Source organism: Canis aureus, chromosome 13 (assembly GCF_053574225.1).
Source record: "Canis aureus isolate CA01 chromosome 13, VMU_Caureus_v.1.0, whole genome shotgun sequence".
Lineage (NCBI taxonomy): Eukaryota > Metazoa > Chordata > Mammalia > Carnivora > Canidae > Canis > Canis aureus.
In genome coordinates, this window is record NC_135623.1 from 56,082,019 (window position 1) to 56,097,226 (window position 15,208).

At 38.7% G+C, this 15,208-nt stretch overlaps 1 protein-coding gene across 10 annotated transcripts in view; it reads left to right on the forward strand.

Moving 5' to 3' along the window:
• Positions 1 to 15,208, forward strand: part of FHIP1A (FHF complex subunit HOOK interacting protein 1A) — a 233,731-nt gene that overhangs the window by 64,486 nt on the left and 154,037 nt on the right. For all 10 annotated transcript variants that reach the window (XR_013351016.1, XR_013351009.1, XR_013351012.1 and 7 more), the window contains one exon: positions 3,195 to 3,318. The gene's annotated coding sequence lies outside the window, so the exon portion shown is untranslated. The remainder of the gene's footprint in view (positions 1 to 3,194; positions 3,319 to 15,208) is intronic.

The window sequence follows — 15,208 nt, forward strand, 5'->3', positions numbered from 1 at the left end:
AGAGTATTTTTTTCTACTCTACAGTTTTCACATGTGAATGTATTGTATCTCAGGTCAGCTCTTTGGGAAAATGAAATTATTCAGTAATTAGCACATAGTCAGTTGCATGTATTTGAGTGAACTTGTTGAACTTTTTTTGAGACTTCTATTTTGATTGATTGATTTAATTACCATCTAGGAAAGCACTTGATTATAACAGAGGCCAATTAATATAGTGCTATGGATAAATCCACACCTCCTGTGTAAATCCCTGCATCTGTTTTACTGATTATAGGGAGAAATTTATGATGTGGATATTAATTATCCCCCCTCCCCAGTGTTCATTTGGTGGTTTTTCCATGCTTTTTGTGTACTCCTGCTTATTAGCAGATTTCTGAACTCAGCATAGCTGAAGTCTAAATTCATTGAATTTATGCCATCTGGAAATGAGCTTTAAAATTTGTTCTTCTGTTGAAATTAGGGATGTGACATGGCTGTTACACAGGAGTGTAAGCCTGAATTTGATTTCATTATATGGAGGTAGGATATTTTGTTAGAAGTAGAGCACTTGCCTGAGCAGAGATTGAGTGTGACTGAGTTGTTAACTGCCAACTTCCCCTGCCTTTTTAGTAGGAGAAATATTTTGTTTTTAAATGAGATGACAACCAAGAGAATTATCAAGACTCCGTGAATTTTAAAAACGTCCTTTCAATCTACTCGAGTTCTGTTTAACCTTGCTTTCGATGTCATTCTGTGCATTACTGTCAAAGGACTCGGCTTCTTTTGAAGTTCCAAAGTGTTGCTGCTGGCGGAATCATGATGGTGAAATATAAGTGGTTCTCAGTACAAGCCCTTACTGATACACAGCAATGCCTTATTACCTAAGTAAAAGCATATGAGTGAGTGCTTAAAAATGTTGCGTGTAAGGAGAGAATATATGATAATGGACACTAAGATGGGAGAAGTATTTCTCATGAATTAGAGATGCCCTTTCATAATTCAACAGTCACAGGATGAAGAAAGGCTCGAAATCACCTGAAAAGCATCTGGAGGCAATCTGTAATTCTTAAGAGGCAAGTAGAAGAGCCTGTATCTCTCCAGTACACGATGATAAAATGCTGGGTTTCTGGAAAAAGTAGCATTCCATTCCTTGTCAAATCTTTTGCAATTAAATGCCTAAGATTTGGTTATAAATTTAACTGTGTTGTTCCAGATGCTTAACAAATGATTAATTGATTAGAATGAAGAAGGCAGACTTGAAGGTACTGAAGATTGATTGATTAATTGCTTGATTTTAGAGAGAGAGTTTGTGCACGAGATCCCAGGATGGGGGTGTGGGGTGAGGGGCAGAGGGAAAGAGAATGAGAGAGGGGATCTTAAGCAGGCTTCACGCCCAGCACAGAGCCTGATGTGGGGTTGATCTCATGGTCCTGAGGTCATGACCCCAGCCCAAATTAAGAGTTGGATACTCAACTGAGTCACCTAGACATCCCCAAATTTTGATATTTTTAAACAACAAAAATTCAACTGAATAAATTTAAAGACCAAATTGGCCTTTTTCAACTGATTTATGAATTGGGCAGCATCCCATCTAGCAATCGAAAGGAACTTCACAGTGCTGTAGAAGAAGAAAGGTTTTTAAAGGCAGAAAAGGGGGTCAGGAAAAGGAAATTATTAACAAAGAATACATTGTTTCAGGCAATATTGTCTTCCTAAGGGAGATGGAAGGGGTCTGTTAGGTGGATTATCTCACTAGTGCTGTTCAGCTAATTCCATATTGACTGGTTGAAGGTTACATTCCTGGGGGGATGGTGAGGGGTTGAAATGTAATTAGGTTAGGTATTAAGTCTTGTTTGCTGACATGGGATTTAGCACAAGTGATTCCATTTATGGACCTGCTGTCTCCTTTTTAAGGATATGAAGAATTTGTTTATTTGCATATAAAATGTTACTTTTTATTCTTCATGTCTCATGCTCACTCTTCTTTTGCCTGGTCACTACAACCACTCTGCCCAGTTTCAAAGATTTAGGCCATACTGAGGTCTCCCTTCCATGATCCCCCATTTTTTCCCCCTTTCATTAAGCATTTTTTATAAGAAAAGGTATTACGTTTTAAGTCTTTGAGGCATTTGTAGGTCATACTCACACACAACCTCTAACAGTGACTTCTGGAAAACCATCTTTTAATATATTGGAATGTTGGAGAAAAATTCTCGCATTAATACATGGGCTCATCTTTGTTACACAGAGATTTTGAAAAGATGTATTTGTTATACTAGACTCTGACTTGAATTACCTTAACTCATCTAAGTTGGGAACGTAGTTTACTTAATATTTATAACTATATCGGAACAAATTGCATCTTATTTTTTGCTTTTGCATAAGTAGTTGTGATTATGTGTAATTATAACATAGCACTCTACTTTTTCTTTAAATAATAAGTGATATTTTCCATTTTATTATGAACTCATGAAAGTTTTTACTGGCTGACAAAATCATGGTTAAGTAAATCATGCGTGTCAAATTTCTTAACTCTCCCCCAGTTGTTGGGCATTTAAATATTTTCCATACTTTAAATTGAAGTGTGTGTGTGTGTCTTTTTCATTTTAATTCCAGTTTAGTTATCGTACAGTATTATATTAGTTGCATGTGTTCAGTATAGTGATTCAACATGCCATGTAATACCTTATGCTCATCAGGACAGGTGTCCCTCTTAATCCCCATTGGTGTGGTTTAAAGTGGTGGCTGGGGGGCTCAGTTGGCTGAGCATGCGACTCTTGATTTTGGTTCAGGTCGTGATCTTGGGGTCATGGGATAGGGCCCCATGTCCAACTCCAAGCTCAACAGGGGGAGTCTGCTTGGGATTCTCTCTTCTCTGCCGTCAATCGCTCTAAAATAAATAAATCAATCTAAAAAAAAAAAAAAAAAAAAAAAGGAAGTGGTGGGGTTCAGAGCCAACAGCCAAGAAAGAATTCTTGAGACATCTTTGGTGTAAAAAGTTGGCTATTATTATAATAATAGCCTTATTAAAGGGTGGAGACAGGACTTTTTGCTTATAATTTCCTTTATGATAGATAAAGGTAAGTGCAGTCTGAGGAGAATCCACTTCAGTGTACTACAAATGGTGGTGAAAGGGAGGGGGAAAACTAGAGAATCTTAATCTGGGTTTTGTAATTTATTAATGATTGCAGGACATTTTTTATTCCTTTCTATAGACTTTGAAAGTCTTCTGGGAGTTTCCAGCAGTGCCAAGAGTTGGAGAAATCTTTTCTGTTCCTCTGATACAGTGAAGTGAGCAAATACAGCCCAGCAGTAGGCTACTGAAGAGAGCAATCACGGGTAAGGTCTTAATACTATTGAGATGAGTTTAGTGATATTCAATAACATGCTTTAAAAAAAAAAGCCTACTTGAACTCACATGTCCAAGTGAACATTATTTTGTTCAAAGTAGTTTATCTAAGAAGCTGTCCTCTGCTCAAAACATTAAAATTTATTTGTTTATTTTTTGGAACAACATCTTGATCCTCTGGTCTCATTTTCTGGCATATCTCAACCCTGGAGGTGGGTATATTTGGGAAGTAGTCTAAACTCCTTTAGAGGTAGGGTGATGAATTTGGGGGCTCTAATATTGATTAAAAAGCAGAAGGTGCAATAATACAATGAAAACCATTTTCCTTTCTGTAATTTGTGTATTTGAAGGCTTATACACTGTATTGAAAGTTAATTCTAAAAAGAGATGACTCTAGGTTTCAAACAATGGTAGTATTGTTAAAATAGGCAATAGGGTTTGGACCTTACAGAGAGAAGCATGTGCTATTTATTTGGCTATGTAAATGTTGGCACTCTTTCTTATTAAAATCAGTCAGTCTGTCATCACTGTAGAAAGGGCTCCTGTACTGATGAGGTTAAATAAGATGAGATCTAAACTTCCTTATAAGGCATATCTCTGAGCCATTGTAATTTGCATCTTACTGGTGGTGTGTTTTGCGCTATTACTTCAAGTGTTATTAGAGTGCTTGTTAAAGATGGACATTAAAATTCAAATTATTAGGCCCCAATCTAATGGGTCAGAATCAGAACTGTACGGAGAAGAAGGTTTGGGAATCTGCATTTTACAAGTACCATCAATGACTGACACTCTCAATGTAGTAAAATCATACTTCTATCTCATCTCATCTTTGTATTTTTTTATGTAAAGGTGTTGCATAGTTATTTCCTTGATTTTTGCTTTGAATAAAACAACACAGGACTATATTCTCAAGTTGCTTATTATTAGATCAAATTGAGAATGTAATTGAATAAAACTGTACTTTGAACTTTATGTCTAAATTCAAAACGGATATATTTTTTTTCTTAGATGCAAATGGATAAATCTGTTTTTGACATCTAAATGCCAAATACTAAATTTTATGAAATACCTGCTGTTCAAATTTGCTAATAAGTTGTACCTTAGCTCTCTTACTCAAATGTGGATGGTTAAGAGGAGTGGGTGGGCATCAGGGGTCCCTGGAATCTATGCTACACTCACTTGGCATCCAGCCCAGCATTTTCCTTTCTTCTTTTTTTAAAGATTTATTTATTTTTTGTTTTAGAGAGAGAGTGCTCGAGACAGTGGTGTCTCGAAGAAGAAAGAGAGGGAGAGAGAAAATCCCAAGCACACTCCCCGCTGAGTGTGGAACCTGTTGCAGGGCTTGACCCGGGGCTTGATCTTACAATCCTGAGATCATGACCTGAGCTGAAATCAAGAGTTGGATGCCCAACTGACTGGGCCTCAACCCAGCATTTTTCAGGAAACATCATGTGGAAAGTGTTGCTGTGTAATTTGTGATTCAAACAGAAAAAATACTTTGTAGTGTCCTGAGATTTTGTGAAGCTCTTTGAACCCCTCAAATGAAAGGGAGTATTAACATGAAATGAAATAGTAGCCTTTGATATGAAGTTATTTTCATTACCATGGATATTCTTTAGTAATGGTTCCTATAAATTCATTAATTTTAGGGAATGCGAGCCTTGTGTATAAAGTGTCATTTTTTAGTTATTTTCAAGTGTACAGATTATTCCTTTACTTTAAAAGATACACACAACTATTCTGTGCATGTTGATATTGAGAGATAATGCACTTTATGTAAAATAAAAACGTGACTGTAGATTTCTAAGTAAAGACTATTACCTTGAGAGGATTGTTTCTTAAAATATTTAATTTATTGGCATGAAGTCTTCCATTAAGTTTATACTTAAAAACTGTGTTAAAATGCACAACATAAAATTTACTGTTTTTACCATTTTTAAGTACATAGTTCAGTATTGTTAAGTATGTTCACGTTGTTGTACAGCTGATCTCCAGAATGTTTTCATCTTGCAAAACTGACACTATACTGAACAGTAACTCCCCATTTACCCCTTCCATCAGCCGCAGTTGTCTTTTTGTTACTGGCTTATTTCATTTAGAATAACATTCACCGTGTTGTAGCATGTGTCAGAACTTCCTTATTTCTTAAGGCTGAGTACTATTTTACCACATTTTGTTTATCCGTTCATCAGTTGATGGACTTTTGGGTTGCTTCAACTTTTTTTTTTTTTAAGATTTTATTTATTTATTCATGAGAGACACGGAGAAAGAGGCAGAGACCTAGGCAGAGGGAGAGAAGCAGGCTCCCTGTGGGGAGCCCAATGCGGGACTTGATTCCTGGACCCCGGGATCATGACCTGAGCCAAAGGCAATTGTGCAGCCGTGGAACCACCCAGGTGTCCTGAGTAGCTTCAACTTTTTGGCTATTGCGAATAATGTTGCTGTGTACATGGTGTATAAATATGTATGAGTCCCTGATTTCAGTTATTTTGGCTGTCTATATCTAGAGGTAGAATTGCAGGATCAAATGGTAATTCCATTTTTGATTTTTTGAAGCCCTGTTTTTCACAGCAACTACATCATTTTACATTCCCACAGTTCTAGTTTCTTTACATCTTCACCTACACTGGGTTGTTGTTTTGTTTGGTTGTTTTTGATAGCAGTCATCCTGATGGGTTTGAGGTGGGATCCTGTGGTTTTGATTTTCATTTCCCTAATGATTAGTGATGTTAAAGATCTTTCATATGCTTGTTGGCCATATGTGTATCGTTTTTGGAGGAATATTTAGTCATGTCTTTTGTCCCTTTTTTAATCGAGTCATTTGTCTTTTTGTTGTTGAGTTATAGTTTTTTAAAAACATATTCTGATATTAACCCTTTATACAGTATATGACTTACACATATTTTTTCCCATTCTGTGGGCTGCCTTTTCACTCTTTTTTTTTTTTTTTAAGATTTTATCTGTTTATTCATGAGAGACACAGTGAGAGAGGCACAGACACAGGCAGAGGGAGAAGCAGGCTCCCTGTGGGGAGCCCGATGTGGGACTCGATCCCAGGACCTCAGGACCACAACCTGAGCCGAAGGCAGACACTCAACCACTTAGCCACCTGAGCATCCCTCAGTCTGTCCTTTGATGCACAGAAGTTTTAAATTCTGTTGTAGTTCAGTATGTCTATTTTCACTTTTGTTGCCTCTGCAAATCAATGTCATGAAGCTTTCCTCCTCCCTGTGTTTTCTTCTAAGAGTTTTATAGCTTTAGCTGTTATTTTAGGTCTTTGATCCATTTTGAGTTAATTTTTGTATATGGTGTAAAGTAAGGGTCTAACTTCATTCCTTTGCATGTATCTGATTTTCCCAACACTATTTGTTGAAGTAAAGTTTATACTTTTTTAAAATTTATTTATGATAGTCACACAGAGAGAGAGAGAGAGAGAGGCAGAGACACAGGCAGAGGGAGAAGCAGGCTCCAGGCACTGGGAGCCCTACGTGGGACTCGATCCTGGGTCTCCAGGATTGCGCCCTGGGCCAAAGGCAGGCGCCAAACCGCTGCGCCACCCAGGGATCCCTATACTTTTTTTTTTAAAAAAAGATTTTATCTATTTATTTGAGAGCGAGAGTGAGCATGAGTGGGGTAAGAGACAGAAGCAGATTTCCTGTTAAGCAGGGAGTCTACTCGGGGCTCAATCCCAGGACCCTGAGATCACGACCAGAGTGAAGGCAGCCATTTAACTGACTGAGCCACCCAGGTGCCCCAGCAAAGTTTATACTTTTAATTAATCAATAAATTAATTTTAAAGGTTTTGTTTCTTTGAGAAAGAGAGTAGAGCAAGAGAGAATATAAGCAGGGGGAAGGGCAAAGGGAGAGGGAGAAGCAGACTCCCCACTGAGCAGGGAGTCCAATGCTGGGCTCAATCCCAGGACCTCAAGATCATGACCTGAGCCAAAAGCAGACTTTAACCATCTGAGCCACCAGGCACCCCAAAGTTTATACTTTTAAAGACAGTTTAAGGAGGTTAAGGAAAAGAAAAGCAGAAGATTATAAATGGCTGCGTTGTATCTATATAGGAATTCCCAGAAAGTCCTCTGTAATTAAGAAGACATTTGAGAAACAAAAGGGTACTGCATAGATTTGAAACCCACTTCAGACTGAGATTTAATAAATACAGGTTGGCATAGAGCCTGTGTTTAAATTTTGCTTGTTGGTTGGTAGGCGGTGACTTCTTATATTTGGGCTTTGATTACTGTAAACTCCTGAGTTTTGTTTTTTAGGTATGGGTGTGTATGTGTATGTGACCTATTACAGAGTTTTTCCCAATTAACTCTGGCCAATGAGGGATCTTCTCATGTTTTAGGGAGCTTTGGTTTCAAGATAATGAACAGCATCAACTTTTTCGTGGTAAAGAATAACCAGTACTGAATCCTGGGAAAAACCTTTAACCAGCTCAAACCATTCACCTGTCTGTGTAGCGGAAGTTATTTGGAACCTGTTTTTGCCTCTTAGCTGTAAAAAGCAGTATATGTGTTGACAGAATGATATTTACGCTGGTTTTGAAAAGGTCAAAACCCGGATATTGTATCCTTAGCAGTGAGGTTATTTTTGGGAGGTGAGGAGGGTATTGGGCGCCAAGTGGGAAGAATATAAAAGCAAATATATGGGACTGAGAGGAAAGCCTGGGCCAGAGTACTTAGAAAGTAGAGGGAGCAGCTAGGTGGGTGTAGGAGTCACATGGCTAATGAAAGGACACTTAGGTGTAGGTGTATTACCTTCTTCGGAGGAAATGATAGCAGATGCTAAAGGTAGCACAGCAAGTACCACAAATGAAATGAGTTTGAAAGGAGTTGGAGACAATATGATATAAAATGTGTCTGATGGTCCTGAGGAGATGCTGTCGTTGGAATTCATCTGGAATTTGGATTTTGAATGTGTTCTCAGAACGGCGGCGAGACAAATAGCAGGTAGATAGAGGCAATTATAGATATCCTGAGCTGTTGAGAGAATTACATATTTGAATATAGTATTTCAGGGTTAAGACTTATCTACATGACAAAAGAGTAGCAGGTAGAGCAGCGCTAGAATGCTATCTTTCTGATGTAACACCGGATATCTGAGTCATGCAGGATTGGGGCAATGACTGAAGGATGTTTCTCTGTGGCTCCCATGGCTTTGTGTGGGACCAGTGGGAAACCATTTTCAAAAGTGGTTTTGAATTAAAAAAAAAAAATCTAGCCTCAAAACTGGTTTGGGACTAGATTTCCTGAGTAACCAAAACAAAGAGATACCTAAGATGACTTATAGTCAGATAATCAAACCACCTATCTAATGTTATCATTCTGAAATGTGTTTATTTTGCATGTACCTTTTCTTAATTTATAGATTTAAAAATCATGATCTACCTTTACCTTCTTTGTGAATTTAGAAATTTTATTTATTCAGTTATTTTTTATTTCTTCACATGTTCCATGACCCTTGTAATTTCATTCTAGCTTAGTTTGGATCTTTCCCAGCTCTGTATGTGTCTTGTAGTTTACCAGAATGGTTTAGAACAAATGTATGTAATTTATATTTGGTCATGTTTTCTATTTCATTTCAACATCGTTCCTGAAACACATTACATTTACTTGGTCTTTAAGGGTACAGGGCTGCAGTGAATTGATGTACACAGAGACAAGTCTCTAATGACTCTAGTGCAGACCAGAAGTTGTTGACATGTGGTCCCCAGATGAACAGCAGCAGCTTCACCTGGTCACTTGTTAGAAATGTAAATTCTTGGGTTGAATCAGAAACTCTGAAGATAGAGCTCAGATATTTATATTTAACAAAATCCTCAGATGATTCTGATGCATATTAAATTTTGAGAAGTGCTGTAGACACTCTCATTAGCTATGTACTATTGTCCAAGTCATTCATATTCTTTAGCCCTTGGTTTCCTGATCAGATAAATCAAGGGTTAAGGGTTCTTTATTTTTTTTTTAAGATTTATTTATTTATTTATTTATTTATTTATTTATTTATTTATGAGAGAGAGAGAGAGAGAGAGAGAGAGAGAAGCAGGCTCCATGCTGGGAGCCCGACGTGGGACTCGATCCTGGGACTCCAGGATCGCGCCCTGGGCCAAAGGCAGGCGCCAAACCACTGAGCCACCCAGGGATCCCCGGGTTAAGGGTTCTTGAATATTAGTGTGCACATGAATTATCTGGTGAGCTTATTTTAAAAATTTCAAAAACCGGTAAATCTTTTCTAACCTCATACCCTGACATTCTGATTCAGATCTTAGACGACTCCACTATCTGCTTTTTAGCAAGTTCTTATATCTATGATCTGAACCAGTGGATGTCTCTGAGTTTCCTTCAAGTCCCAAAGTAATAAGATTTAAAATGGCTTTTTTGGGGGGGTTCAATAACTGAAGGCTTGGGAGCCAGAACTTTTTTTTTTTTTTTTAAGTTTTTATTTATTTGACAGAAATTGGGTATGTGAGCATGAGAGGGCAGAGGGTCAGAGGGACAGGAAGAAGCAGACTCCCTGTTGATCAGGGAGCCTGATGATCACCCGGGGCATGATCCCAGGACCCTGAGCTGAAGGCAGAGGCTTAACCTGCTGAGCCACCCGGATGCCCTGGCCAGAACTTTATTTGCAAAATGCAGTTTGGATTATTTTTCACTGAAGCCACTATGTTCTGACTTCCTTCCTTGAAAAGCCTTATTCTTTCTTGTTTACTTAGATTACTATAGGAGATTTTTCTGAGGCTTATTCTCATAGGATAGGCAGTTTGCCCACTGAAAGAGCTTTCTGACTCTTGTAGACTTGGAGACTTTATTATGTGGTTCTTTTAGATAATTTATAAAAATAATTCATAAACTCTAAACACTGGCTCTCAGGCAATACTGTTATTTATTCAGATCTTTTTGTTCCTACTCCTTATTTCTAATCTCTGAGTTTATTCCGTAGGTGTGATACACTTCCCTCTTCTGATTTTTTTTAAATATTCTCTTGCTGAAAAATCCTTTTTAAAAAAAATATTTATTCATGAGAGACACACACAGAGAGAGAGAGAGAGAGAGAAAGAGGCAGAGACACAGGCAGAGGGAGAAGCAGGCTCCATGCAGGGAGCCTGATGTGGGGCTCGATCCTCTGTCTCTAGGATCATGACCTGGGCTGAAGGCGGCCCTAAACTGCTAAGCCATCTGGGTTGCCCTCCCTCTTCTGATTTTTGAAGGAGTTCAGATCAAGCTTCCCTAAAATGTGCCACTTTGGCATATGGGTTACTTTGACCTGGATTCAGTCAAGGCCCAAGAAGACTCCCCCCTAAGCTGCCTAAAAGAATTTATATAAAGGGCTTGGTCCAGGAAGAGAACTGTCACCAGAGATAACTACAAGGAATATGGTCTACGTGTGGTAAGCTGTGGGGAAGGTCTGGAGATCAAGTTTCTTTTTGTGTCCCACTTTCTTTGCATAGCATGGAAAACATTTGTTTACCAAACATTAGCTCTTCCCATCTTTCTATAAATTATCTTTCTCCCCTTTGAAGTCTCAGACCCCTGCCCCCTTCTCCTTAGCTCAGAATGGTATAGAAGCCTCAAATACTCAACTGCCTGTGGGTCACATGTTTTATGGGGCTTCTGAATGTATTTAATGAAATTTGTTTTTCTCCTGTTAATCAGTCTTATGTCAATTTATTACTAGACCAGCCAAAAGAATCTAGAAGGGTAGAGGAAAAATTTTTTCTTCCTTTGAGTGTCATTCATACTTTTGTTTCTTCAATTTTTATGTACAACCTTTTTTTTTTTTTTTTTAGGTTATTTATTTGAGAGAGAGAGACAGACAGAACATGAGGGGGGGAGGGGCTGAGGGAGAGGGAGACACAGACTCCCCACCCAGCAGGGAGCCTGACACAGGGCTGGATCCCAGGCCTCTGGGATCATGACTTGAGTTGAAGGCAGATGCTTAACTGACCGAGCCACCCAGGCGGCCCATGGTACAACCTTATTAGAATTATTTTTTGTGACTCTTCCTCTTGGCTTAGTGGCTGCTCCTTCTCAGTCTTTTTTCCTTTATCCCCTGAATGTTGGTGTTCCCTAGGGACTGTGCAGGTGCTTTCCTTTCCTCCTCATCTTACCTACATGCTCTCCCCTCAAGGCCCTCATCTCTGTGCTTGCCAGGCCTTGCTCAAGTGTCCCCTTAATACCTCCCTTTCCAGAGTACCCCCTCTGAGCTTTAGCCCATACAATCAGTGGCCTCCTGGATGTCCCACAGGCAGATCAGGTGAAAGTATCTGAAATGGAACTCTTCTTTCTACTCCCTCGAAATCTGTGCCTCCCCTCATATTCCCTGTCTTGGTGAATGGCGTCATCATCATCATCCTTTATGTAGCTACCATTTATCCAGCATTCCCTACATTGTTCTAAGAACTTTTATGTAACTCTCACAAAATCCTTTGAGATAGATTCTACTGTTATTCCCTTGATACTAATGTGGAAACCGAAGCACTCGGCATTTAAGTAACTTCCCCAAGGTCCCAGAACTGCTAATTGGTGGGGATGGAGTCCCAGAGTATGTAGTCTTGGTCATTGTCCTCTGCCAGTAGCCCAACCGCACCCTCTTTCCCCCAGCATGTCGGCTCAGTCCTCTTAAGCCCACCTATTAAATCTCTCTCAAAAGCACACATCCACTTCTCTGTTTTCTATTGTAGGTATTCTGGTCCTGGCCTCCATCATCTCTCACCCCTGCTATTGTAACCTGTGTCGTCTTCCCATCCATTTCTTTATATTGTTGCCAGCGTATTATTCTTCCTTGTAGTAAATCTGATTCTGACACTCCTGCACTCACCAGCCTAACCCCTCCGTGATCATTCAGCTAGTGTTGGGTGAATCCTCTATTATTCCACTTTGCTGTTGAGTAAGCCCCAGCAGTTCTAAGAAATTTGAAGAATCCTTAAACATTTGAAGAATCTCACCATAGGGCAGAGAGTTTGAAAGGTGCAGGTAATATCTGGATGGTGCTTGACATTTGGAGAGTTAGAAAATAAAAGATAAACGATGTCTTTGTTTTTGCCTCTCTTGGTCCTTAATTTCTATTTATAGCAATAAAAGAACAATAAAAAAAACCCTCGGAGTCTAGTCTGGCACAGAAAGAGTTGGCATCTGTAATTTTGGTGGTTCCTAGGAAGAGTGTTTTCCTCACTCCCACTCCAGTTCTGTGCTCTAGCCTAGTAAATTGTTGATACTCCCCACATTATGGCATGTTCCCTCTTTCTCCTCTGGGCCTTTGTATATGCTCTTCGCTGTACCTGGAATACTCTTCCCTCAGTGTTCCATTTGCTTGGCTGACACTACCATTTCCATTTTCAAGTCTCAGCTTAAATTACAGATCATTTGGAAAGCCACCTCTGATCTCTTTCACCATTCAACAGTTTGAGTTAAATACTTCTTATCTGCTCCTGTAGCATACCATTCCTTCCCTACCATGTGGTTCATCAGACGGTGTTTTAATTGTCTGTTCAGTTGCTCCTTTTAGACTGTAAGACACATTTTTTACTTCTGTGTTTCCATTTCACAGCGTAGTTCTTCAGTAGGTATTGATTGTGGGCAAGAGTAAACAAGTATTTAAATGAGCTAATTGATTCCTGCCAGTTCCATCTGCTTACCTTTTTAAAAATAACTCTAGAAGTTGATATATCAGTTAGGGTTATGTTCACCTATAAGTAACTACCAGCATTAGTGACTCAAACAAATTAGGGGGTTATTTTTCTTCTACATAAGGTAAGTCCAGCAGTAGGCTGTCCAGGCTTAGTAGAGTAGTTTCTTGATTATCAGAGACTTAGGTCCTTCTGTCTTTTTGTTTCACTCTCCTGGGTGTGATCCTTGCCCCCATGTTGCCATCTCCAGGTGGGTATCAGAAGTCTAGCCATCTGTAGGTCCTCATTCTAGGAAAGAAGGGAAAGGTCAAAATGCAAGAGGGAGCTTGCCAGCAGTCTGCCTCTTGCCCCCACCTCCTTTAGGGGCTTTCCTGAAAGGCCTTCCATGGATTTACCCTTATACTCATTGGTCGGATGGTATCACAGTATCACCTTTAGCTGCAAGGGAGGCTAGGAGATAGAGTTTTTGCCTCAGATCTTGATTACTTGCTGTAAAATTTGTTCTGTTAATAAGAAAGCAGAGAAAGAGAAAGGGGCACCTGGGTGGCTCAATTGGTCAAGCATTGGACTCTCTTTTTGGCTCAGGTCATGATCTCAGGGTTGTGAGATTGAGCTCTGGCTGGGGCTCCTCACTCAGCACAGAGTCTGCTTGTCCCTCTCCCTCCTCCTCTGTCCATTCCCCTTGCCCCTCCCCTGCAAGTGTGCGCTCTCTCGCTCTCGCTGTCTCTCTCAAACAAAATTTTTTTTAAAAATGAGGAAAGAGAATTAGCAATCTTTTGAGATACTTTGTGAGATTTAACTCACATGTAACATCTGAACTATTACTTTTTCTGGGTATTTGCACTTAATGACTTGAGAATGTCTTTTAAAGTCTCTTTGAGATGTGTCCCTATTTTTTGTTGGGAGAAGAATATTTAAGCAAAAGATTTGGCAAGGGATATTAAGAAGGAAGGAATTTCTATCTTTAATCTCCTTTGCTTCACTTTTCTATTAATCTATAATCTAAATTCTATAAATTGGGTAATTTTGATAAATTAATGATGTGGGAAAATTCTCAGGATATAATATTAAAGGGAAAGAGCAGGAATCACGATTTGATCCCAAGTCATTAAGTTCATTTTTAAAAAAGTCTGGTTTGGGATGTCTGGATGGCTCAGTGGTTGAGCATCTGCCTTTGGCTCAGGTTGTGATCCCGGGGTTGTGGTATTGAGTTTGGCATTGGGCTTTCTGTGGGGAGCCTGCTTCTCCTTCTGCCTATGTCTCTGCCTCTCTCATGAATAAATAAATAAAATCTTTTTAAAAAATCCAATTTTAACAGTTGTCCTTCATTCCACTTCAAGGATGTTCCATTTATATTTAATCCTTCTCTTATTTTTGAATACAGCTTGTTTTAATTTTTCACTATTAGAAATACTCTTTGAAAAAAAAAAGGAAATACTCTTTGATGAAAGACTTAGGACATTTGTAATAGATTTCTGAGAGATTTCTTGTAGATTTATAGAAGAATGAACAGAAGAGTTTAAAGATATAGATCTTTCATTTGTTGATATTTGTTGCCAATTCTTTTGCCAAATGTGTACATAAATACTTATGCTTCTGATTTTGTAAAATATATGAAATTATTAGAAAGAATAGGAAAAAGACTAGAAGGAAAGACATTAAAGCTTTAAAAATAGTTTATCTCTTGTGCCTTCAGTGACTTTTACTATCTTTATATTTCTTATACTTTCTTTGCAATGACAACATCTTGTTTTTATGATTTTAAAAAGGAATTCAGTTGAATATAAAGAATATGTCTTCTCTTGATGATCAACTGCTGCTTTGCTATTTAGGGTCACAGCATCAAAGGTGAAGTTGTATATTGATGTTTTAATCAAAGAAGAGTAAACAATGGCAGATGTATACTACAGAGTTTGTGGTTTACATATTAGACATGTTTTTCTAAATGTATTTTATTTTTTAAAGATAGCTAGATAGCTAGCTAGATTATTTATTTATTTATTTATTTATTTATTTATTTATTTATGAGAGAGAAAGAGAGAGATAGTGAGAGGGAGCATTAGCAGGCCAGGGGAGAGGGAGAAGCAGGCATCCTGCCAAATAGGAAGCCCAACTCAGGACTCAATACCAGGGCCCTGAGACAATGACCTGAGCCACAGGGAGATGCTTAAATGACTGAGCCATCCAGGCACCCCCTCTAAATTTGTTTAGAGATCCTTTCTCTATTTTTCCTAATAATTTAGATC